Source organism: Rutidosis leptorrhynchoides, chromosome 10, assembly GCF_046630445.1.
Source record: "Rutidosis leptorrhynchoides isolate AG116_Rl617_1_P2 chromosome 10, CSIRO_AGI_Rlap_v1, whole genome shotgun sequence".
In the NCBI taxonomy this organism is placed as follows: domain Eukaryota; kingdom Viridiplantae; phylum Streptophyta; class Magnoliopsida; order Asterales; family Asteraceae; genus Rutidosis; species Rutidosis leptorrhynchoides.
Window position 1 is genome coordinate 93,287,984 of NC_092342.1, and position 26,609 is coordinate 93,314,592.

Genomic DNA, 26,609 nt, shown 5'->3' on the forward strand with positions numbered 1-26,609 from the left:
TTAAAATTTATTAAAGGGGTATTTGTTATGTCACTAGCATTCAAATATAGTGGGCCACCAAAGTCTAATTTACTAATTATAGTATCAGTCACAGAACGAGTAGACGTATCATCATCACCAGCCATTATAGCAGACAAAACAAAAAAAATATAAAAGAAAGAACCAAGATCTGAAAGAATATCAAAGTGCTTGAATAGGTTTTCTTGAAACCTCTTATGAGCCAAGATTCAAGAGTTTGGTACAAGAATTCAGATAGACCAAAGTTAAGAAACAAAAAAGAAAGAAATAACAAAGTGCCCTGGCTATGGTCCAAGTGTACACAATGGGGGCAGTTTCTCCCTGTAAGCACAGGACTTCCCAAGGTAGGTACTTGACACAACATGGGAGGGTAAGAATTTCCTTACAGAGTACTCCTCGTTACTTCAATTAATTTATAGAAACACCAACAATTGCAGCGGAAGACATATGAGTTGTGGAACAATCAAGAACCTTGTAGAGAATCACTATACGAAAAAACCCCAAATTAGGGTTTCTAAAAAACCGTAACCCTAGAGTTTGTGTCACCAAGATCTATCTGGATATTGCTCTAATAGAGAGTATTCCTTCTTTATTAACCAAAAAACCACAACCAGGGATTAAAAACCCTAATCCTCCAATACTTTCACAAACAGGAACCCTAATTCGATTCCTTTGATTTACCACAACAAGAAACAAAGCACGTATCAAGCGTCTAACTCTGATACCATGTAGAATTTTATGAATATGAATACAAGAACACAAGTTAAATGAATCAACCAACCACTATTATTTATTAGCCTTTAATGAAAAAGCAGACAGTAACATCATTTTGTTACAAATTATACAAGACCACTAACTTCTTAAGTCATCAACTAGAGGAATTTGATAAAGAATATGAAGAAATATGCAATCGAATAGCAGAGAAAGACTGGAAGGAGTCTTAATAATCAAATACACAAATTGAGATCATTGCATAACCCTAAAACCATCAGCTTATTTAGCTTTTTAATAAACACAAAACAACCTCCTTTTATTCTATCTTATTAATTCTAGTCCCTCTAAAAAATAAAGCTAAGCCAAAGTGCATCCCACTATCATGTTACTTAGATCAAACCTGGTATCAGATGCCTTATTCGATCTAAACATTTCACGTTATTTGCAAGGGCTCAACCCCTTCAATAGACACCATTAGAAATTGCTAACTGCATCAGCTACTCTACTACTACTAGCAAACTGCTCACAATCAACATCCTGCACTTAAACAATTCAAGTAAGACCAATAGATAAAGCAATATAGATAATTAGATTGGACATATATACTTCAACAATATATATATAGAAAATTATATATATATATATATATATATATATATATATATATATATATATATATATATATATATATATATATATATATATATATATATATATATTGCTTTATATTTATATATGTCCAATATATATATATAGCAAATTATCATTTATTCACTATCACAAGTGGATATCGGGCTTGATCTATGGTCTGGTAAGACGTTCCTATAAGTAACTATGATGTTCATAAGGGACTTTGCAGTAAATATGCATAAGATAGTTTTCTCTCATGTTAACCTCCTTGAGATGCCGTAGTTTATTCATTCGACACTACTATATAGTCTACATGCAGATACTAATTACTTTATGCATGCTTTCTCACTTTATACATTTTAAAATTCAACTTGAGTATGAATTTGGGGTTTTATCCTTAAGTTGTTGATCGAGCATAGATTAGATCTAAGGAGTTCGGTCCATGCTGGATTACCTGTGAGTAACCCCCATACGAGATGATGATCTCAGAAGGGGTGGTTACACGTAGACCCACCATCATTGGGCTAGCCGGTAAGTGATGGTTCAAAGGAGGTGCTAGGCTTTATTATTCAAGGAACATTAACTGTGGCTGTACAAAACTTGGGAGCTGTTAGATATTCTGGAAAGTCGGGTAAAATGTTTGGTGATTCCGGCCCGGCGGGTTGAATGTAGAAAAGTGATGACTTATGTGGATGTATTTATGTGTGTAGATGTGTTGCCTCTTATCTAGGGTTTCGTGCCCAACTTATAGTTGAACCCTTTTGTCCTTTAGTGCCACATAATAGGACAAACGGAACATCCTTTTACCGAGCTTAAACCACAATCATAATTACAAAGATTACATAAATCCATGACAGCATGTTTAAACCCTAATTATTACAACACTCATATTACTTAAAACAACTGAACATTTATTACAAAATCCAACATCGGAGTTAAGTCTGTTAAACGTGTCTTCTCAGTTCGGCTCTCGTCATCTATCATGCAACATACCTGGAGAAATCCTAAACCTGCAAGGGAGAAATGTGGGGGATTAGCACAAAGCTAAGTGAATGGAATCAATCTAACGGACCAAGCATAAGAATCAATCATGCAACATTAAATCCTCTATGCTAACATCCTGAACTAGCATACAATTAACGACAATACGAGGATCGGTGACATGTACGAGCCTATGACTCATAGCTGATCGGACTACAGTCTACCGATAGTCTTCTTACAAAGTCTAACCTATAACCGTCCAAACGCAACACATGCATCATTCTATGCTATACTGAACAAACTGTAGGACTTGGACTCAACATGTCCCAGCCTCGGTTACCCTCATACGAACTCGGTCTTTCCTAAACTCGGTGAGGCCTTGGTTGGTGTCAACAAAGTGTGCACATAATTCATACAACAACAAAGCATGCACATATCTAACTAGCATGGTAACCACTATATAAACATGAAAACTTCTAAATATAGCATGGTAATAAGAGTAAGCAACAGTAGCATGGCTCGCTACTTAAACTCTATCCGGAGATAGACCCACTAACCGATTACCAGCAACATCTCAGACACCTATCTACTAAGCGGTTTCTTTGTTCTTATCACATGAGAAGAACATAAACAAAGTAGTGTAGTGTTCTAATAAAAAATATAGAGGATCTGTACGGATAGAGGTCTAAAACTGCAAAACATAATTGCTAAGAAATGACACTAAAACTGCAAAACACAGAAACACATGCTGCTGATACACATCTGTACGGATAGAGGTCTATCCTTACAGATTTACCATCCTTCCGTACGGGTCCAAGTCTCATCCGTACGGGTCCAACAGATCTGCATTCTTACGCTTGTAGGCTCGTCTTCACGGTTTCATTATTCATCCGCATATATCCAATATGCATCAGTACGGGTGCAGTTCATCTCAGACAGAAGCAGTTTTCAACGGGTTTCAAGACAAAAATCCTCAAATCTCGTGTTTTGGCCAGTTTTAACACGAAGTAACTTGTATAAATCATGTACATAACATATATAAACATTTTCTAATTCAAATTTGTTAAAAACCACTTCAAAAGTAAGTTTTGACCCAACGCTTACTTTTACCAAAACCTAACTCAAAAACACATTTAATCTCGAATTAAGACACGAAATCAAGCGATCCTTACATTGTTTGAATTACTGAAAACCTAAGGAACAAACTTCACACTTGAAAACAACACAAAAACGAGATCAAGAGATTAGGGTTTCAAAGAGGTAAAGGTTTAGCGTACGGTGTGTGTGTGTGTGTGTGTGTTTGGTGAATTTTGGGGAAAAAAAGATATGAACAGCTTCTACACACTTAAATGGGTTCTAAACTCATACCCCATCACACACGGTTATTTACCAGGCGGTGCTAGCGGAGTCCAAATAAAATAAACGAACATGTTTGTGACCCTTGTTATAAATCGGTCTTAACCAACACGTCAATAAATTATAAGTAATTAATTAAAATAAAAGCATACAATTAATCAAATATAAACTTAAGGGGAAAAAAGTTATCTTACGTTTAGCCCAGATTTTTGTCCTTTACAAATCTACCCCTTAAAGAGATTTTGTCATTGGAATCCAGTTTTCGTCAAAAAAGTGAGGGTAACAAGTCTTCATCAACTCTTCAGTCTCTCGCGTTAAATTTGATCCCAAAATTTGCTTCCACTCCATCACTACTATCGAGATCTATTTCTTTCTCAACTTGGTGATCTTACAGTAAACTATACAAATCGGCTCTTCAACTAACTTTTTGTTCAAATCAACCTTCAAATCCTCCAATGGTACAATCTGAGGCTCATCTTCAACCTTGCATTTACGCAGATATCACAGATAAAATCAGTTATGAATCCCCGCTAACTCAGGAGGAAACTACAATCAGATCATTCAGAATTTGAATATTTGGAAACGGTCCAATAAATCTCGGTGCTAGTTTACCATGCTTACCAAATTTAATAACCCCTTTTACGGCGATACCTTAAATACACACGGTCTTCTATGTTTAAAGTTACTGGCTGCCTGTGCGGATATGCATACATATTTTGTCTATCCCAAGCCATTTTTAACTTGTCACGAGCAATCGCTACTTTGTCAGCAATCATCCGAACAATTTTGGGACCCTCAAACTATTTCGCTCCAACTTTTAGCCAGCAATTTGGAGTTCTACAACGACAGCCCTACAAAATTTCATACGGTGGCATCCCTATACTCGAGTGATTCGATTTATTATATAAGAATTCAATTAAAGGCGGATGTGAATCCCATCACCCACCATACTCTAACACACATGCCCTCAAAATATCCTCAAACATCTTAATAGTTCTTTAACTCTGACCGTCTGTTTGAGGATGATACGTTGTGCTGAGATTAATTCGAGTACAAGATTCTACTATAAACTCTGCCAAAAGTTTGAAACGCATCTCGAATCTCTGTCTGACATTATAGATACCAGAATACCATGATGTGCAACTATCTCATTAACATACAATTGAGCCAGTTTTGTCAACGAAGTGTTTCACTAGTAGCAAGAATACGTGCGCTCTTGGTCAATCTGAACTATCACTTTGATCATGTCACTCCTTTCTGGGTTCGGTGTAATTTAGTCACAAAATCCATCGTTATGTGTTCCTACTATTACTCTAGAATATCTAACTGATGCAGCGACCCGTAAGGTTTCTAATGTTCCGCTTTAACTTGCGCACAAATATGACATCTTTAACTAAATGTACAATATCTGTCTTCATAGTCGGCCACCAATACACTAGTTTTATGTCAGGATACACCTTATTACTACCTGGATGTACGTTCATCGGGATTTATGAGCTTCAATCATGATTAAATCCCTCAATTCTCCAAGCAAAGGCACCAAAATTCGGTTATTAAAGATCTTAAGTCCACGAGAATTGTCAATTAGGTCAAATATTCATTTAGTCATCAATTCAGATTTAAGATGTTCATCCCTTAAAGAATCGATTTGAACAGTTTTCGAACGGTTAATCAAATCTGAAGTTATGTCCAAACGAAGAAATTTCACATTCTCACTACACTTTTTACTAATCAGCGCGTCAGTAACCATATTTGCCTTACCAGATGATATTTAATTTCACTTTATTACTGCAATCGTCTCTCCTGCATATTCAGTTCCTTTTGAGAGAAGATATACTGCAAAATCTTATGGTCAGTACATATTACACTTTGTGTCCCATACAAATAATCTCACTATAGTTTTAAGGAAAACTCTACGGTAGCCATGCATGGGGTGATTCTTCACATATACTCTCAACTTTCGTGATTCTTCACATATACTTTCAACTGTCGTGAGGCTTAGGCCTCTCTACATCAAGACACAACCCAAACCTGCTAACGAAGCATCATAGTAGACCACGAAATTGTCTGAAACTTCGGGTAAAGCTAACACACACAACTGTTTCAACTTCTGAAAGCTCTTTCCTGTTCATCCGTCCATCAAAAAGGTAACATCTTTTCGAGTCAACTTGGTCAACGAACCCCCAATTTTTGATAGAGCCTTGATAAACCTTCGGTAATAACCACCAAATCCCATAAAACTCTTAATCTTAGTAGGAGTCAGATATCGCGTAAAAATTCATATTTTTACTAACGATATCCACTCAAATCCTACACGCATTTAAGCAAAAATAGTTCTATAGATGCACTAATCTACAAAGTTTTTCTAAACAGGACTTTAAAAGCTCACATTACAGAAAAGCTGTAAAAAGAGCCAAAGTTAGGATTTACTAACCCTAATTTCAAGAACTACTCTAAAGGACCAACATAAGAGCTCAAGGTCACCAACCAGGACTGCCAAAACTTATTCAAGACATGTATATAAAGATCTACCCAGAACCTAGAACATCATCCAATTCATATACAAAGATCAAGACGTTCCAAGACTTACATACACTAAAAATACACACAAAAGTCTAATTACACAATACTTCAAATACAACCTTAAGGAACATCAAGAAGTGATTTAGGGGATTGTGTGTCACAATTACATGTCTAAGGAACCTCGAGAAAGTGCATCTGCTGAACTTCAAGTCAAAACGTATACCGGTACTCATCATCGTACTATCAGAAACCACTATACGACAAACACGAAATGCACAATCACAACTGGCTACTTAGTTACACTAACTGGAGACCCAGTTAGTGCAAATGGTGAACCAATGGGGTAACTGGCAACCCGATTACATCAACTAATGACCCGATTAGTGCAACTAGCGACCCGATTAGTGCAACTAGCGACCCGAAAGATGCAAGTGGCGAATCATGAAGGACAACTGGTGACCCAGGATTAGTAAATGGCGACCCAGGGTTAGCTAACTGGCGACTCGAAGCTTGTAACTGGCGACCCGTGTTTAGCAACTGGCGTCCCTAGACTAAAAACTGACGACTCACTTCTACTATAAATAGAGACCCTCAGACGTTCAGTTCATTTCATTCATTAGTTAAGTACATAGGTTATTAACAGAAAACATAATACAAAAATATTAAGTATTTATAATATAAAACACGAAAAGTACTCACAAAAATAAAAGACAAAATTACTCAAATCGTCCATATGTTTTGATATTTTGCCCGTTTCATTCCTAAATTACAAAAGCTGCATTTTTCATCCTTAAATTAATAATATGGTCTCAGTTTCGTCCCCGTATTTAACATTTCATTAAATAGTACGTTAAGTGGATGCATGTGCCAGGCACGTGACTTACTAACTACTTCATCTTCATCATGTTAAAGAGCATAAGCCATAATTTAGTCAACCATTCAAATAATTTCAACACATTTCACTCAGATTCGTCATCAAATCTTCAAACTAGGACTCTATCAAAACCCTTAAAATTAACTATAAACATCATCTTCTTCAAAGATGGTGATGACGATGGTAAATAAAAATCCACTTTCTGGCATAATATGAGAGAAGAAATAGATAGTAGACGGGGTAAAACGTAGTAATTGAAGTGAACTTTTGTACTGGAAGAGTTACAAAGGTTGGATAATTTATGGAAAGAAACCCAATTCGGCTGGAATTTTAATTTGGTCAAAAAGTCAGATTCTATGTGGAAGACGACACTGTATTTCTTTCACTCTTGTTGCCCATTCCTTTTTTTCTCAACACATAATATAAACATAAACCATTAATAAGTCAAATACACATATGGTATTACTAGTATAGCCCTATTAAAAAATATTCTCCGTAATCTTTTAGTTCTAAAAAAAAAACTATCAGTTTACTTTTAATTCCTTAAATAAAGCCAAAAAATTCAGAAAATCGCTTGAAACCATGAAATTTATGTTTCTGACATATCAAAGTGTAATTTGGTGATGACTTTGAATTATTTACAAAAAGTACTCTAAACTCTCAATATAATTATATTTTATCCTATTTAATGGACAATTAACTTTCGTTAGGGTGGGGATGAAATTGGGACCTGAAAATGCTTTTAAGGATGAAAATTGCAGGAAATAAAAAACAGGGATGGAAAAGGATAAAATGGGAAAACATAGGGACGAAATGAGCAATTTTGTTTAACTCGAATCTAATAAAGGAAAACCTTGTAACTCTCGTCCAACTGTTGAATCGTGTGACGACCCTAGGTTATACTTACACTATCTACTTGTTAGAGAACTGTGAGTATAAGCCAAGGACCTAGCAATTATTAATATTAATACCTCTGATGCACTCGTACAACAGGTCTCACTCTCTAAAAAGCTGAAAGGCCCAACTCTTCAAACGACCAGAAAGACGCAAACGGGACCGACCGTCACGAGTGAACATCTTGGAGAAGTCGACTTCCCTACACACCACCATCATATCACATCCCATCATCCATCACAAAAGACGATGAATCCGGCCACATTAAGTTTCTGGCACCGCTGTCGGGGATTCAACTTTTGAATTCAGAGGTTTTTCCCATTACGATTTAAGTTAATAAAATAATATAATATAATAATTATATAATATAATTATAATATAACATAGTTACTAATGTAATATAATATAGGTAGTATTAATACTATTATTAAAGGTTTATAAATCTAAAAATTCAAAAACAATAACAAACTAATAAAATTCATAAAAATCTAAAAACTATATTTATACCCTTATAAAATATACAAAAAGTATGAGTCATTAATATAATATAGAAAGAGCTTTATTCAATAGAATAAACTCTGACGATGACCCAATCACTCCAAGGGAAAATGCTTATAACAAAGAAAATCATTTAACCTCTCGAGAAAATGAAGAATCGGAACCTGAAGAAGAAGAAGAAATTACTCCTTCCAACAAGAATGAAGAATTGATGAGGATGGAAAGTAATAGTCCACAAGAGAGCAGCTACAAAGAAAGTAGACTAAATGCCTACCTTAATGAAGTCTATTTTGAAAACCTTAAAAGGCGAGTCGATAAAGCAATTGCATTCAAAAGAGGGATCGGGGGCCTACGAATCTTAAGACTTTATGACTTACAACCCAGAATTGAGGAATCCAAGCAGTGGCGGAGCCACATAGTAATTTGTGAATGCAGTTGACACCACTAAATTACTTGGTGTTGTTCTTGTAGTGTATATTTCTTTTACTTATAAACTTCCTCCTTCACCCGATTATAATGTGACACCATTCCATTTTAGACGTGACACCAGCCCATTTTAATTAACATTACACCCAACATAGTTTTAATATATATTGGCCCAGTTTTTATTAATAGCCCATGTGGTTATATGTACACTATGAATTTCTAAATTATCATTTTAGACTATCTAGTATTTGGGATTAGTTACTTTTAGGGTTTATAAACCATATTTAGTTATTATGATTTTCTATTTTTTTTATTCATTTATTTTATTTTATTATTGAATGGAGAATTTTATATTGGTGTCATGGCCTGATTCAATATTTAACGTCATATGTTAATATTGTAATATGATAAAATGTTATTCTTAACTTTCATTATTGTGATATGATAAAATGTTATTCATAAGTTATAAAAATGCGTTGTATGTAGCTTCACTACTACATTCTGTCTCATTTAGAGCCCTTCATTTAGACGTGTTCACTACATAACACGTCTAATTTATCAAACGGAACACGTCTAATTAAGTTTTTTACAAAAAAAAAAAAGGAACACGTCTAAATAATAGTCGCAACAAGTCTAATTAGAAACCTGCAACACGTCTAAATAAGTATAACACCTCTAATTGGTAACCAAGTCAAATAACTTTTACCAGGAACACCTCTAACTGACAACACATCTAACAAGTATTTCAAGGAACACGTCTAATTAACAACACGTCTAATAACTTTTACCAGGAACACGTCTGAATGAAAAAACAACACGTCTAATTGGAAACATGTCTAAGAAGTTTTGCCAGGAACACGTCTAATAAGTTACAAAAAACACGTCTAATTAGTTTACAACAAACGCCTTTTAACTGGAACACATCTAAATAAGTTTAAATAAGTTAACGGGCTCCGTTTAATCAACCTAACCCTTACAGTTCTGTTAACATAAGTTAACAGAACATGTTTAATTAAACAAAGAGTCCTAATAACTTAACACGTCTAATTGCAGATTAACAATAATGGACCAAATTAATATGAAGTTAGTTTGAGGAGAAGAGTTTGAATTTGGAAATAATTTGATTTAAGAATGGATTTTGATAAGTATAACCTATATAATATAATTATATTAATATAAAATTTTATATATCGTAAATAAGATTATTATTAAACTTATATATAATATAAAAAATCTATACAGGAAAATACACACGTTTTTTTTAGTTCTGCTTGTTCTGTTTTGTTCTGCTTGTTTTGCTTCGTACGTAAAGTGCGGGGATTTAGCTTTTAGTTACAAAATTCAAATTACAAGAGTTAACAATGGAGACATCAAAATCAGAGGTAATTCATTCTTTCTTTTTCTTTATATATTGTCGTTTGTTATGCAGGTTTGTATTAATCTGGGTTTACATGAACTTTAATAATATCACGACACATGTTTGATTCTATAGCACAACTATTTAACTATATAACACACCATGATTCACACGATTGTAGACATGTAGTGCAAACCTGGAGTAGAACTGGACATAAAAATGATACACAACCATTTGACTGTTTTTATCACACCATGATTGACGCGATTACACAAAACGATTGTAAACGTCATATAACACTATATTAACAACATATAAACTTTATAAACACACTATATATAACCTATAACATATAAACCGTTATTATGTAATGAAAGAAAGTTATAGTATATAGTAACAATAGGCAACCACAACCTGCTAGTAGTATCCGAACCAACCGAGATAGCTTAACCAAAACCTGGACTAGTTACCTGCTACACACTATGGCAACTAAAAGAAAACCAAACGTAGTCTATTATATATATGTCTAATTCAGAAACCAACATATGTATGGTGAAGTAATAACAACTCAACGCTCACTCCAATTAAAGAAAAAACCCATGAGGTAGTATACATGGCAAATCAGACCCAATAACCAATAAGAATAGCAATGTTGACCTTATAACCACCTACAGTGGCAATCATAACCCTAAGTATAATCATAACCCTAAGTACAGTTGCATTGGCAAATTACCATAAACAAAGACACTTATATTACCATAACAATATTTCATACAAAAGTAGCATCACTTATATTCATTAACTTCAATAAAAAGTAGCATCACATATATACATTGACAAACACAGTTATAGTAGCATCAATAATATTCATCACAAATTACAATTTGATTGTATTGTTCTCACTCATACCTTTGCCATCTTTGACGAAAACAGTTTTTGAAAGCTTCTTTAATAGGATTCTTTCAGACTTCCTTTGTCTTGTTGGAGGATTGGGTTTCATTCTGAAATTTGTAAATTCTACATCAATATGTTTAATCAATGGATCTTCCTTTTTATTAACTTCTTCATCAACATCTTCATCAAGGTGTTCTTTTTTGTCATCTTCCATCTCCATTTCTTCATCAACATCATCTTCAAACTCTGTATCTTTTTTTTGCTTCATTAACTTTTTTAAACACTCCATTTTTTACTTCTTGAACCACATAATCTTCTTCTTCATCAACATTTTCTTCTTCCTCTTCGTTCATCACCATTTGGATATCAACATATGGAACAAACTCTGCATCTGTTTTTGGTTCATTCACTTCTTCAATCACTGCATTTTCTTTTTCATTGACGTCGTCATCAACATTTATATTTTCATCAGGTTTGTCTTTTTCAACATCCTGTTCATTAACAAACATGAAAAGCTAATTGTAGTAAGTAATTTAAAAGGCTAGAAAAAAACAACATTAAGTTAAATCAGCTACTTTTATGTATATCTCATGTCTTACTAATTTTTTGGTGAACTTCTGATGTTGAACCCTCAGTTCACGTTGTCTCACCACCTCTTCATCATCAGCCTTCTCATTAACATGCTTTTCATCATCAACATCCTTTTCATCATCACCTTCCCCTTCATCATCACCTTCCACTTCATTATCACCTTCATCTTCATCATCACCTTCATCTTCATCATCACCTTCCCCTTCATCAACACCTTCCACTTCATTATCACTTTCATCTTCTTCATCACCTTCATCTTCATCATCACCATCATCTTCATCATCACCTTCATCTTCATCATCAGCCTTCTCATAAACATCCTCTTCATCATCATCATCATTCTCTTCATCATCAACATCCTCTTCATCATCATCATTCTCTTCATCATCAACATCCTCTTCATCGTCACGCTTTTCGTTTTCCCGAGACTTCTCATTAGCAAACATGAAATATAAAATGTAGTAAGTAAGCATTTAAAAATTGCAAGATTATAACATCAGGTTAAATCAGTTACCCTCATTCCTTTATCATCTACTTTATGTTTCTTTCTACTTTTGCTGTAGACTATTGTGCTACTTAAACCCCTTGTTCGACCACCGTGTTACTTCCCCACATGAGCTAACAAGGCATCCCCGCCTTCTTTATCTGTCCTAACTTGGAAAAAATAACACAAGTAATCAACTATAGAACAATTATGAGTTGTTAAGTCTAAAAATACAAATATAAATATATATTACAATTTTCTCTATAAGCGGCGCAATTGTTTCTGGACATATGATAATGCTAAAAACGAACATATATTTCATAGCATTATTCCTCAAGAAAGACAAGGTTTTAGTTGCAATTGTCCTATTTACAAGTGATATTCGGTTAAATAATAAAAGGTGAAGACAAAAGATAGATTCGACGAATTGAAGACGCAAACGACCAAAAAGTTCAAAAGTACAAAATACAATCAAAGAGGTTCCAATTATTGATAAGAAACGTCTCAGAATTACAAGAGTACAAGATTCAAAACGCAAAGTACAAGATATTAAATTGTACGCAAGGACGTTCGAAAATCTGGAACCGGGACCAGAGTCAACTCTCAACGCTCGACGCAACGGACTAAAAATTACAAGTTAACTATGTATATAAATATAATATAATATATAATTAATTATATAAACTATATATATATTATATTTATATATTAAAACCGTCGGCAGACTAGGATCCAAACTTGTGTGAGCTGGAAACCACTGCTCCGCACTCGCGGAGCCTATAAAGGAAAAAACCTCCGCCCTCGCGGAGGTCTGAACAGTAAACGTGGGCCTATAAAAGGCCGAGCATTCAGCCAAATTTTACACATCTTTTTCTTTCCATCCTACGTAAACTTATATATATATATATATATATATATATATATATATATATATATATATATATATATATATATATATATATATATATATATATATATATATATATATATATTTATATTTTAATTTTAATTTTAATTTTAATTTTAAATACTAATAATAAGGGTATGTTAGCGAATGTTGTAAGGGTGTAAATCGAAATTCTGTCCGTGTAACGCTACGCTATTTTTAATCATTGTAAGTTATGTTCAACTTTTTTTTAATGTCTCGTAGCTAAGTTATTATTATGCTTATTTAAAACGAAGTAATCATGATGTTGGGCTAATTACTAAAATTGGGTAATTGGGCTTTGTACCATAATTGGGGTTTGGACAAAAGAACGACACTTGTGGAAATTAGACTATGGGCTATTAATGAGCTTTATATTTGTTTAACTAAATGATAGTTTGTTAATTTTAATATAAAGATTTACAATTGGACGTCCCTATAAATAACCATATACACTCGATCGGACACGATGGGCGGGGTATTTATATGTACGAATAATCGTTCATTTAACCGGACACGAGAATGGATTAATAGTCTATGGAATTATTAAAACAGGGGTAAAATTATGTACAAGGACACTTGGCATAATTGATAACAAAGTATTAAAACCATGGGTTACACGCAGTCGATAACCTGGTATAATTATTAAACAAAGTAATAAAACCTTGTTACAGTTTAAGTCCCCAATTAGTTGGAATATTTAACTTCGGGTATAAGGATAATTTGACGAGGACACTCGCACTTTATATTTATGACTGATGGACTGTTATGGACAAAAACCAGACGGACATATTAAATAATCCAGGACAAAGGACAATTAACCCATGGGCATAAAACTAAAATCAACACGTCAAACATCATGATTACGGAAGTTTAAATAAGCATAATTATTTTATTTCATATTTAATTTCCTTTATTTTATATTTAATGTCACTTCTAATTATCGCACTTTTATTTATTATCATTGTATTTAATTGCACTTTTAATTATCGTATTTTTAATTATCGCAATTTTATTTTATCGCACTTTTATTTATCGCAATTTCATTATCGTTATTTACTTTACGCTTTAAATTAAGTCTTTTATTTATTTAATATTTTACATTAGGTTTTAACTGCGACTAAAGTTTTAAAAATCGACAAACCGGTCATTAAACGGTAAAAATCTCCCTTTATAATAATAATATTACTTATATATATTTGTATTTTTATAAATTAAAACTAATATAGCGTTAAGCTTTGTTTAAAAGATTTCCTGTGGACGAACCGGACTTACTAAAAACTACACTACTGTACAATTAGGTACACTGCCTATAAGTGTTGTAGCAAGGTTTAGGTATATCCATTCTATAAATAAATAAATATCTTGTGTAAAATTGTATCATATTTAATAGTTTTTCCTAGTAAAATATAAAACTATTTCATATACACCTCGCAGAACATCAAGTATTTTTGGCGCCGCTGCCGGGGAACTTAAACGCCGAAAGCGCAACGCTAATGATATAAAAAATAATAATATAATTTTGTAAAAGTTTTTATTAAGTCCTTCGTATAAAAATATAAGTTTTAAAAATATAAAAATATAAAAATACAAAAAGAGTTTGTTAAAAAAAAACATATAAATTTAAAAAGTATTTTTATTTTTGAGTTTAAATATAAGTATTTTATTGTTTTATAGAAATATTTATTTATATATATATATTTTATATTTTAGAAAAACAGAAAAAAAAATTAAAAAAAAAACTGAACCTGTGCAAAATCGACCCCTTTCTCACCTGAAATTTAACCCTCCGCGACTCGCGGAGGTTTTGAACCCGGACCAACCGCACTCCGGAGGTCCACTACCAGGCTAGGGTTTGACTCTGCAAACTGTAATAATTACGGAGTATTATTAATTATTACTATTAAACCTAATTAGGTTATTAATTATTTATTATTTAGTTTAGTTTTAATTATTTAATTTCTATTTTTAAGTTTTAATTAATTTTATAAATATATAAAAATTAATACTTTTATAAAATAAATAATATAAAAATAATATTTTTATAAAAATTGTACTTTTTACAACTTTTAGTATATTTTTATAGTTTGTCTCTTTTCATTTGTTTTTAGCGTAATTTTTGTATTTTTCGCTCATTTTTACTTTTAAGATATAGTTTTTACCATAGTTATTTTTATTTCTAGATTTTTAGGCTTTGCCGTAAAATCCCTTAAGTGCTTTTTCTTTAGACTAAGATTTAGGTGATTTAGAATTTTGCGACGTTTTTTTTAAGTTTTAGTACCTTTTTAAGATATTGCCATTTGGGATATAGTATTTCTTTTAAGCTTTAATATTTTTAGACGCAACTTTTAATTCTTAGTTTTTAGTTCTTTTTTTAAGTTTCAACGCGCTACTTTCTTATTTTTATTTTTCGACGCCTTTTACCTATGTATCAATTATCACTCCAATTAGTAATCTCAATTTGCAATTTTAATTTTAAGTTAGTGATAATAATAAGGTTGGGTTAGTCGAGTGTTTTAAAGTTTCATAGTCACTCTTTTTCTTTCTTATTTTTCGACGCCTTTTATTTTTCAACCCTTTTCTTTTTCGACCTTTTTCGACGCGCTCTTTTTCTTTCTTATTTCTCGTCATTCTAGTTTTTAGGACATAGATTTTTATTCTATTTCTTCTCTAAATTTCTTTAAATTATGAAAATTTATTTTAAGTGGTTAAATTGATAGACATCAAAATTTTCTGGTTCGTAGTAATAGTTGGATTTGTACGTGGACCGGGTTATTGGAGCCAAACAGTACTCAATTATATTGAGACCAAACGAATCCTGCCCCTCTGCTGCATCTTTTGGCTATTCGAAACGTGGGCAAAATCAGAAAAGTCTATTAATTGGATAACTTATATAATTTTTCTTTCCTTTTAAAAACTAATAGGATATTCGGTGAATGCACCGAGCAAGACGTTCACCACCTTTTGTACGTTCACCACCTGTAACTCGATCAAGACATCTAGCTAATATTGTCGCCGTTGATTTTTCTTTAGAATCGTCATCCAGTCAACCAAGTACTCCAATTCAAATTTCCGATAATCCATTTTTTGAACTCAACCTCACAATTGAGAATTCGGAGAATATTCAGGAACGATTCATAGATCCTGAACCATTAATTTTTCCTCTGGAACCACCAATCATTCAAACAGAGATTGTTGAGGAACGAACCATTAAATCAGAATCCTCTAGTGATTCAGATTCAACAAATTCAATCATGGAGAATCTGGAACCTTTAAGTATGGAAGACCGAATGAGAGCTAAACGCACTGGCCAAGGTCACGCAATTACTCATCCAGACATTAATGCGCCAGATTATGAAATCAAAGGACAAATTCTACACATGGTGACTAATCAATGCCAATTTAGTGGTGCGCCTATTCGTACCTTTAATAGGATCTGCACACTATTTAAAATCCGAGAAGTTGAGGATGAACAGATATATCTCATGTTCTTTCCCTGGACTTTAAAGGGAGAAGCCAAAGATTGGTTGGAATCGTTACCTGAAGGGGCGATTGATACATGGGACGTTTTAGTTGAAAATTTTCTTAAACAATTCTTTCCGGCATCTAAAGCCGTAAGACTTCAAGGAGAAATTGTTACGTTCACACTGAAACCAAATGAAACTCTATATGAGGCGTGGACAAGATTTGGAAAGTTATTAAGAGGATGTCCGCAACATGGTTTAGACACCTGTCAAATAGTACAAATATTCTACCAAGGATGCGAAATTACTACAAGGAAAGACATCGATATAGCAGCTGGTGGTTCTATTATGAAGAAAACAGAAACTGATGCTTACAAAATTATTGATAACACTGCTTCCCACTCATATGAGTGGCACCAAGAAAAAGATATCGTTAGATCATCTAAAGCAGCTAGAGCCAATTCTATCCATGACTTAGATTCCATTTCTGCAAAGATAGATGCTGTCGAGAGACGAATGGAAAAGATGACTAAAGATATTCACTCAATACGAATTAGTTGTGAGCAGTGTGGAGGACCACATTTGACAAAAGATTGTCTCAGTATTGAACTAACAATGGAACAAAGAGAGAATGTTTCATATCTAAACCAAAGGCCTGGAAATAATTATCAGAATAATTATCAACCGCCAAGACCAATTTACAATCAAAACCAGAATTATAACCGAAATATTCCATACAACAACCAACAAGGTCCTAGTAATCAACAAGTATCCAACAATACTTACAACCAGCAAAGACCTAATTTTCAAAACAAACCACCACAAACCGATGATAAAAAGCCGAATTTAGAAGATATGATGACGAAGCTAGTTGTAACTCAAACGCAGTTTTTCACATCTCAGAAACAAACTAATGAACAAAATGCTCAAGCATTTAGAAATCAACAAGCTTATATTCAAAATTTGGAACAAGAAGTAAGTAACCTAGCAAGGTTAATAGGTGAAAGAAAACCGGGAAGTTTACCTAGTGATACAAATGCTAACTCCCAGAATGAAACAGCTAAAACCATTACCACAAGAAGTGGTACAACACTTAAACCACCTGAAATACCTGTAATTTCTGATGAAGCTATTCCTACTCCACAAGAACCACAACCTGAACAAGATAATGAAAAAGAACCGGTAGTTGAAAAGGTTAATGAAAATAACACAGTTAAGGCTAAACCTTATGTTAAACCATACCAACCACCACTTCCTTACCCGAGTAAAATGAAAAAAGAGAGACTTGAAGCCGAGCAATCCAAATTCTTGGATATGTTTAAACAAATAAATGTCAATCTTCCTTTCATTGATGTGATTTCAGGAATGCCTAGATATGCTAAATTCTTGAAAGATCTGATCATAAATAGAAAGAAAATGGAAGAACTCTCTGCCGTTACTATGAATGCTAATTGTTCAGCAGTGCTGTTGAATAAGATACCAGAAAAATTATCTGATCCAGGAAGTTTCACAATTCCATGTTTTCTGGGTAGTCTTAGTTCAATAGAAGCATTGGCAGATTTAGGTGCTAGTATAAATTTAATGCCGTATTCACTATACACTAAACTTGACCTTGGAGAATTAAAACCAACAAGAATAAGCATACAACTAGCTGATCGATCAATAAAATATCCTAGAGGGATAATGTAAAACATGCTAGTTAAAGTTGGTACTTTAGTATTTCCAGTAGATTTTGTTGTTCTGGACATGGAAGAAGATTCTCAAGTTCCTCTCATATTAGGAAAACCATTCTTGAACACAGCTAAAGCAATGATAGACGTGTTTGGTAAGAAATTGACCCTAAGTATAGAGGAGAGAGTGTTACCTTTTCAGTTGATAGAGCAATGCAACAACCGCAATCTGCAGATGATACATGTTATTATATTCAAACTATAGAATCACATGCAGAATTGTTAGAAGAATTTCCAGAATTACAGGGAACAGGAGAATGTTCTTTAGGAGAAGGTACTGAACCAATTGATGAAACTAAAATGTTAGCTACACTAATGGCTAATGGATATGAACCAACAACAGAAGAAATTCAAATGCTAAAAGAAGAAGACAGATATCGATATAAATCATCGATAGAAGAACCACCAACATTAGAGTTAAAGCCACTTCCAAACCATTTGAAATACGCTTATTTACATGGTAAATCTGAATTACCTGTAATAATATCGTCTTCTCTTACTGAAAATGAGAAATCACAACTCATTTCTGTGTTAAAAGCTCATAAACCAGCCATTGCATGGAAGATTCATGATATTAAAGGAATAAGTCCTTCGTATTGCACACATAAAATCCTTATGGAAGAAGGTCATAAAACGTATGTGCAACGCCAACGAAGACAAAATCCTAATATGCAAGATGTTGTTAACAAAGAAATTATTAAACTACTTGATGCAGGTTTAATTTATCCAATTTCTGATAGTCCATGGGTAAGCCCAGTTCAATGCGTGCCTAAGAAGGGTGGCATGACTGTCATTACAAATGAGAAAAATGAGCTTATTCCTACTATGACTGTAACAGGATGGCGTGTATGTATTGATTATAGAAAATTAAATGACGCCACCAGAAAAGATCACTTTCCCTTACCTTTTATTGATCAAATGTTGGAAAGATTAGCTGGAAATAGTTACTATTGTTTTCTTGATGGTTTTTCCGGATATTTTCAAATTCCAATAGCACCCGAAGACCAAGAGAAAACTACATTCACGTGCCCTTATGGTACTTTTACTTAGAAACACATGCCATTTGGACTTTGCAACGCCCCTGCAACCTTTCAAAGGTGCATGATGGAAATTTTTCACGACATGATAGAAGAATGCATGGAAGTTTTCATGGATGACTTTTCAGTCTTCGGTGATACATTTGAATCATGTTTAGTTAATCTGGAACGAATGCTTATTAGATGCGAACAATCAAATCTAGTACTTAATTGGGAGAAATGTCATTTCATGGTTAAAGAAGGCATCGTTCTTGGACATAAAATTTCAAAGGAAGGAATTGAAGTGGATAGAGCTAAAGTAGATGTAATTGGTAAACTTCCACATCCCTCCAATGTTAGAGGAGTTAGGAGTTTTCTAGGGCATGCCAATTTTTACCGACATTTTATAAAAGATTTTTCTAAAATTGCCACTCCTATGAATAAACTCCTAGAAAAGGATGCTCCATTCATCTTTTCAGATGAATGCATTAAATCTTTTAATATTCTTAAAGAAAAACTCACTAATGCGCCGATCATGATAACACCAAATTGGAATTTACCGTTTGAACTAATGTGCGATGCAAGTGATTTTGCAATGGGAGCCGTTTTAGGACAAAGGATTGAAAAACGATTTCAACCTATATATTATGCTAGTAAGACATTACAAGAAGCACAAACAAATTACACAACTACTGAAAAAGAACTCCTTGCTATTGTCTTTGCTTTTGACAAATTTCGATCATATCTCGTTCTAGCTAAAACGTTGGTCTATACCGACCATTCTGCTCTTAGATACCTATTTTCGAAACAAGATGCTAAACCAAGATTAATCTGTTGGATCTTACTATTACAAGAGTTTGATATTGAAATCCGAGATAAAAAAGAAGCAAAAAATCTCGCAGCCGATCATCTTTCTCGTCTTGAAAATCCTGAATTAGAAGTTCTAAATGAATCGGCCATACAAGACAACTTTCCTGATGAATATCTATTGAAGATAGATTATAATGAAATACCATGGTTTGCAGACTATGCAAACTACTTAGTATGTGGATTCCTTGAAAAGGGATTATCGTACCAAAAATGAAAGAAATTCTTTAGTGATATAAAACACTATTTCTGGGAAGATCCACATTTGTTTAAAAGTTGTTCCGATGGAATAATACACCGATGTGTATTCGGAGATGAAGCTAGTAAAATCTTAAACCATTGTCACACAGGACCAACAGGAGGGAATTATGGGCCTCAACTCACAGCAAGAAAAGTTTATGATGCTGGATTATATTGGCCTACAATTTACAAAGACGCACACCTTCTTTGCAAATCCTGTGATGCTTGTCAAAGAGCCGGGAAAATAAGTCAACGTGATGAAATGCCACAAAATGTCATTCAAGTATGTGAAGTATTTGACGTTTGGGGTATTGACTTTATGGGTCCATTTCCAAAATCTCATAATAATTTATACATTCTCGTAGCCATTGATTATGTATCTAAATGGGCAGAAGCACAAGCTCTCCCAACTAACGATGCACGAGTTGTATTCAACTTTTTAAAACGTCTTTTTGCAAGGTTTGGAACACCGAAAGCTTTAATAAGTGATCGGGGAACTCATTTCTGTAATAATCAACTTGAGAAAGTTCTTAAAAGATATGGAGTAACTCATAAAATCTCCACTGCTTATCATCCACAAACAAGTGGACAAGTTGAAAATACCAACCGAGCTTTAAAACGTATTCTAGAGAAAACCGTAGGATCAAATCCGAAGGAATGGTCCATTAAATTGGAGGATGCACTCTGGGCTTTTAGAACAGCCTACAAAACTCCAATTGGAACCACACCTTTCAAACTCGTTTACGGAAAAGCATGTCATCTTCCAGTAGAAATTGAACACAAAGCATTTTGGGCTTTGAAGACATATAATCTTGATTTACATGAAGCCGGACGTCTACGGTTAAGTCAACTAAACGAATTAGAAGAATTAAGACAAGAAGCATACGAAAATTCGTTAATCTATAAGGAAAGAACGAAGAAATGGCATGATAAAATAATCATAAGTTCAAAAGAATTTAAAGAAGGAGATAGAGTTCTTCTTTTTAATTCACGATTCAAGCTATTTCCTGAAAAATTGAAATCAAGATGGTCTGGACCATTCATAGTCAAAAGAGTTTTTCCATACGGAACAGTAGAATTAATAAATTCAAATGGGATTGAATTTAAAGTTAATGGTCACAGAGTTAAACACTACATAGATAGTCCGATGGAAGTTGACAACGAAGTTAATCACAATTTCGATACCACAGCTAACTAAGTGTGGGGAGAATCAAGTCTTTAAAGGATAATATGTATTTCTGTTAGAGTTAGATTTTCTATTTTCGTGTAGATCTCGAAAATGGAACCCGAATGGTCTTTCCCTAGCAGACCCTAAAGAACTAGTCTTCTCCCCCCATTCTGAATTTTTATTTTTTTAGGTTTTTACGAAATGAAGACTTCCTGTGAACTAAACCATGGTCTAATGCTACACGCTTTGATCACTAAATGTAATAATGACACACTTCCGAGTGAACTGGTATCAGTAATCAGAGAAAAATTGGACGGAGTAAGAAAAGAATCCAGATGCGAAAATAATAAGTTACAATTTGGTAAAGGAAAATCAAAATCCGCAGCGAAAAGTAGAGCACGACACCTTGAAATATGTCACAAATGCGGAAAATGGTCACACGAAGGTAAATGTTCAAATAATCAAACCTATTCAAACACCGAATTTGTTACTTTATGCAGAGATGGACCGTTCTTATGTTTAGAAGAAAAAACATTAAATGCTCGAGGTTACGCCTATGTATCCATGGAAAACCAATTAGTCCGACTATCTTATGAGTGGACTAGAGCATATCACTAAGAAATATATTTCACAGGTAAGTTTGTACAGTTTTTATTTTTATTTTTTATTTTTTTAACCTTTTTATAATAAACGCTAATTTGTTCGCTATAAAGTATTAAATTGGTATTCGATGAAATTAGGTCTTGCGACCGAAATTATTGATATCATACAAAAATTTATTACATCACTGCGAAATTTAACGTTTATTCTTAAGGTATAAATATCTTTAATCAATCAACTCAAAATATTTTAAAAATTCGTCATGAGTTAAATTAGGTCATGGAACCGAAATTACTTTACCGAAAAGAGGGGCGTATATTTTTGATAATATTTGATTAATTAAAGTGGGATAAAAGACCAAAAAGATTTTTAATTTTATTTTTACCATGTTTTTTTAATTAATATATAAATATTAATTTAATATTGTAAAATTATTTAAAATTGTAAATATTTGAAAAATTAATATAAGTTTGTATGTATAAAAACAAAAATATAATTTAAGTTTGGTGTGAATTTTTAAAATATGAATTTTTAATTTTATGCATTTTAAATTTAAGTTTGGTGTGAATTTAAAAAAAAAAATTTACTTTATTTTGCTAAGTTAAAAATATGATTTTTAAAAATTCGTCGTAAGTTGAAGACTATGTCGTTGAACCGAAATTGCTTTACCCGAGGGAGGGACGAGAACTTTTATTATCATTAATTTTAATCTTGTTGAATTAAAGTATGCCAAAAACATAAAAAAAAAAAAAAAAAAAAAAAAACCCCAAAAATCTTTGCTTTTAAAACCGCACAGTATAATAGGAGGTGGTATATTTATTACATTAATTGCTGAGTATCTCGATGTGGATATAAGTCGGGGGGATTATTAATCGAAGAACCAGAACTCCACGATACAATTGGTTTAAATGTATATCATGGTGCTAAGGTTTTGAAGAGGCAAAATAACGCCTCAGTACCATATAATAGAAGACATCCACAGGTGGAAAGAAATCAACAGCCAGGTAATGTGGGAGGGGAAAATGAAATGACAGAAATGCAAAGGTTTATAGCTTCACAAGAGTATGAAAATGCTAGACATCGAGCATTTGAAGATTGGCAAGTTCATCAAAATCACATCATAGCTCATTGCCAACATATAGGTAGAAACTATATTCCTACTCCAAAGCCCGTATTTCCTCCCTGGTCTATAGAGATTCAACCACCGTATCCTACTTATAACCAGCTGAAGCATTCTATAACACATACAGTTATGCATGGAACCCCTACTGGTATCAGTATCAACCCTAGTTTATTTAGTTTTATTTATTTTATTTTTGTAATGTTACTACATTTAGCACTTATGTTGATATTGTAATAGTTTTTATAATTTTCTAACTTTTATTATTAGATTTTAATAATTTTTGAATGTGGGGTAATATACCAAACTTCAAAAATATGTATATATGTTTGCAGTTTATCTTATGTACACAACAGGGTAAAACAACGTATTTTCAAAGACTGGCATTAAGTTCAGCAAAAGCAACTAATTTTGACGACAAGATGCAAAATATATGTGAAATAACAACAAGACGGAATGAACAAATGATGTGCACCATTTATCATTCAACACAAACAACAATATGTTTGGAAACTTTGGTAAAATTTAATCATTTTTCTACGCTAATCACCCTCAATAATTTAAATTGTTACTGATTTCTTGCAAATGAGGGCATTGCACGATCTTAAGTGTGGGAAGGGGTTAAATTCTTTCGGATTTTAAAAAAAAAAATATTTAAACACTTGGTTACCATTAAAAATACTAGTAACGTAGTAGTTGTATTAGAATCTAGTGCTCTCTTATAACAAAGAACAGCCCTAGTCTTATATACTGACTATCCAATTCTAGTAAAAAATTTCAAAATTTTCAACTAAATGAATTTAAAATTATGTTTATACATATTTATGAACAATGAAAACTAGGTGTTAATACCGAATTTGTCGTTACCTCGGAAAGGACATAAATTGAGAAACAACCCAAAATGTTAGAATTCATTTAAGAATGGAATAGAGGAAAATAAAAAGGCAAAGAAAAGAAAAGAAAATAAAAGCCAAGTGTGGGAAATTTTTACCAAGTTTTTCAAAACATATATCACATATTTCTGTAACAAATAATTGAAGATACTTTTGCTTTGGACTAAACTAAAAAGTTTTACCCGATTTACTGTAAAAAAGATGGATCTACACGATGAATCAATTCCATCATTTAAAGGAAGTAAAGTCTTCCGAAAAAGAAACGCGCTTCTTGATTTAGGTCAAGAAGTTGTTGTCCAGACCAGCTGTAGGTTGACGAAAAACCTAGAAAAGTCATCACTAAAATCAGCAGAAAATCCACGGACCTCAGCATCAAACAGGGTCGCCAAGTGGTCAGACTTATCCTAACCATGAGAGGATCTGTCTTGTAAAATGGGGAGGACGCCGTGCAAATTAGCTTGATAAGACTAATAAATCAGATCCCCAGAAAGGATAATCTCCTTAAAAGATCAAAAATCAGCTTTTAAGACTGATATTACTCAATCCTTGAGATTGACCTTAAAGATTGAGAATTACAAACTCATGGAATTCGATGATATCTAAACTCGAGCTTGAACGAGAAAATATTTTGATCAAAAATTAAAACCGATTTGTTTTCTAAAAACCCATTTTCAATACGTTCATTACCATTGAACGTAAAATCCTAGGAATTCACCTAGAATTCATTAGGTCACCTGAACCAAATCGGGTGTCAACCGTAAGAACGGTGGTTGCATAGCATGGTCAAAGACAGGACCTTGTGCCAGACCGAAAAATTATAAGGGTGAGCTTTACTATTGCTCCTACAAAGGATAGTAATTGCGTCCGATACGTTATAGACCATAATTAAAAGCATGTCAGGGGACATTGCCTTAACTGTTGCTTGTTCAACGCTTTTCTTTACAACCGGACGGTAGTTTACCGAAAGGTAATATACGGAGCAAGTAAACTGGACGTGTTGCTTTCCCAATACAAGGTTAGCAAGTGGGTGACACAAAACCACAAGTTTTGAGCTAAAGTTTTCAAATCTGAAACCCACCAAACCCACAAAAAGAATTTGCAAACACCGGTGAAGGGTTATTCCGGAAAACTTATCTAGGGTAAAAGCTAGATTTAATTTTCAAAAGATCAAATGTTTTCATAAAGATCCAATTTCCTTAAAGGATCTAAATTTTTATAGTCATGTGAGACTGTAAACCACATCGTTACTACCATTGTTTATACCTCCGTATAGAAATCACTGATGTACAAAGTGTGAAGAATAAAGAAGTGATTCTAGTATATTTCAAGACTATATTGCTTGAGGACAAGCAACGCTCAAGTGTGAGAATATTTGATAATGCTAAAAACGAACATATATTTCATAGCATTATTCCTCAAGAAAGACAAGCTTTTAGTTGTAATTGTCCTATTTACAAGTGATATTCGGTTAAATAATAAAAGGTGAAGACAAAAGATAGATTCGACGAATTGAAGACGCAAACGACCAAAAAGCTCAAAAGTACAAAATACAATCAAAGAGGTTCCAATTATTGATAAGAAACGTCTCAGAATTACAAGAGTACAAGATTCAAAACGCAAAGTACAAGATATTAAATTGTACGCAAGGACGTTCGAAAATCTAGAACCGGGACCAGAGTCAACTCTCAACGCTCGACGCAACGGACAAAAAATTATAAGTTAACTATGTATATAGATATAATATAATATATAATTAATTATATAAATTATATATATATTATATTTATATATTAAAACCGTCGGAAGACTAGGATCCAAACTTGTGTGAGCTGGAAACCACTGCTCCTCACTCGCGGAGCCTATAAAGGCAAAAACCTCCGCACTCGCGGAGGTCTGAACAGTAAACGTGGGCCTATAAAAGGCAGAGCATTCGGCCAAATTTTACACATCTTTTTCTTTCCATCCTACGTAAACTTATATATATATATATATATATATATATATATATATATATATATATATATATATATATATATATATATATATATATATATATATATATATATATATATATATATATATATATATATATATATATTTATATTTTAATTTTAATTTTAATTTTAAATCCTAATAATAAGGGTATGTTAGCGAATGTTGTAAGGGTGTAAATCGAAATTCTGTCCGTGTAACGCTACGCTATTTTTAATCATTGTAAGTTATGTTCAACTTTTTTTAATGTCTCGTAGCTAAGTTATTATTATGCTTATTTAAAACGAAGTAATCATGATGTTGGGCTAATTACTAAAATTGGGTAATTGGGCTTTGTACCATAATTGGGGTTTG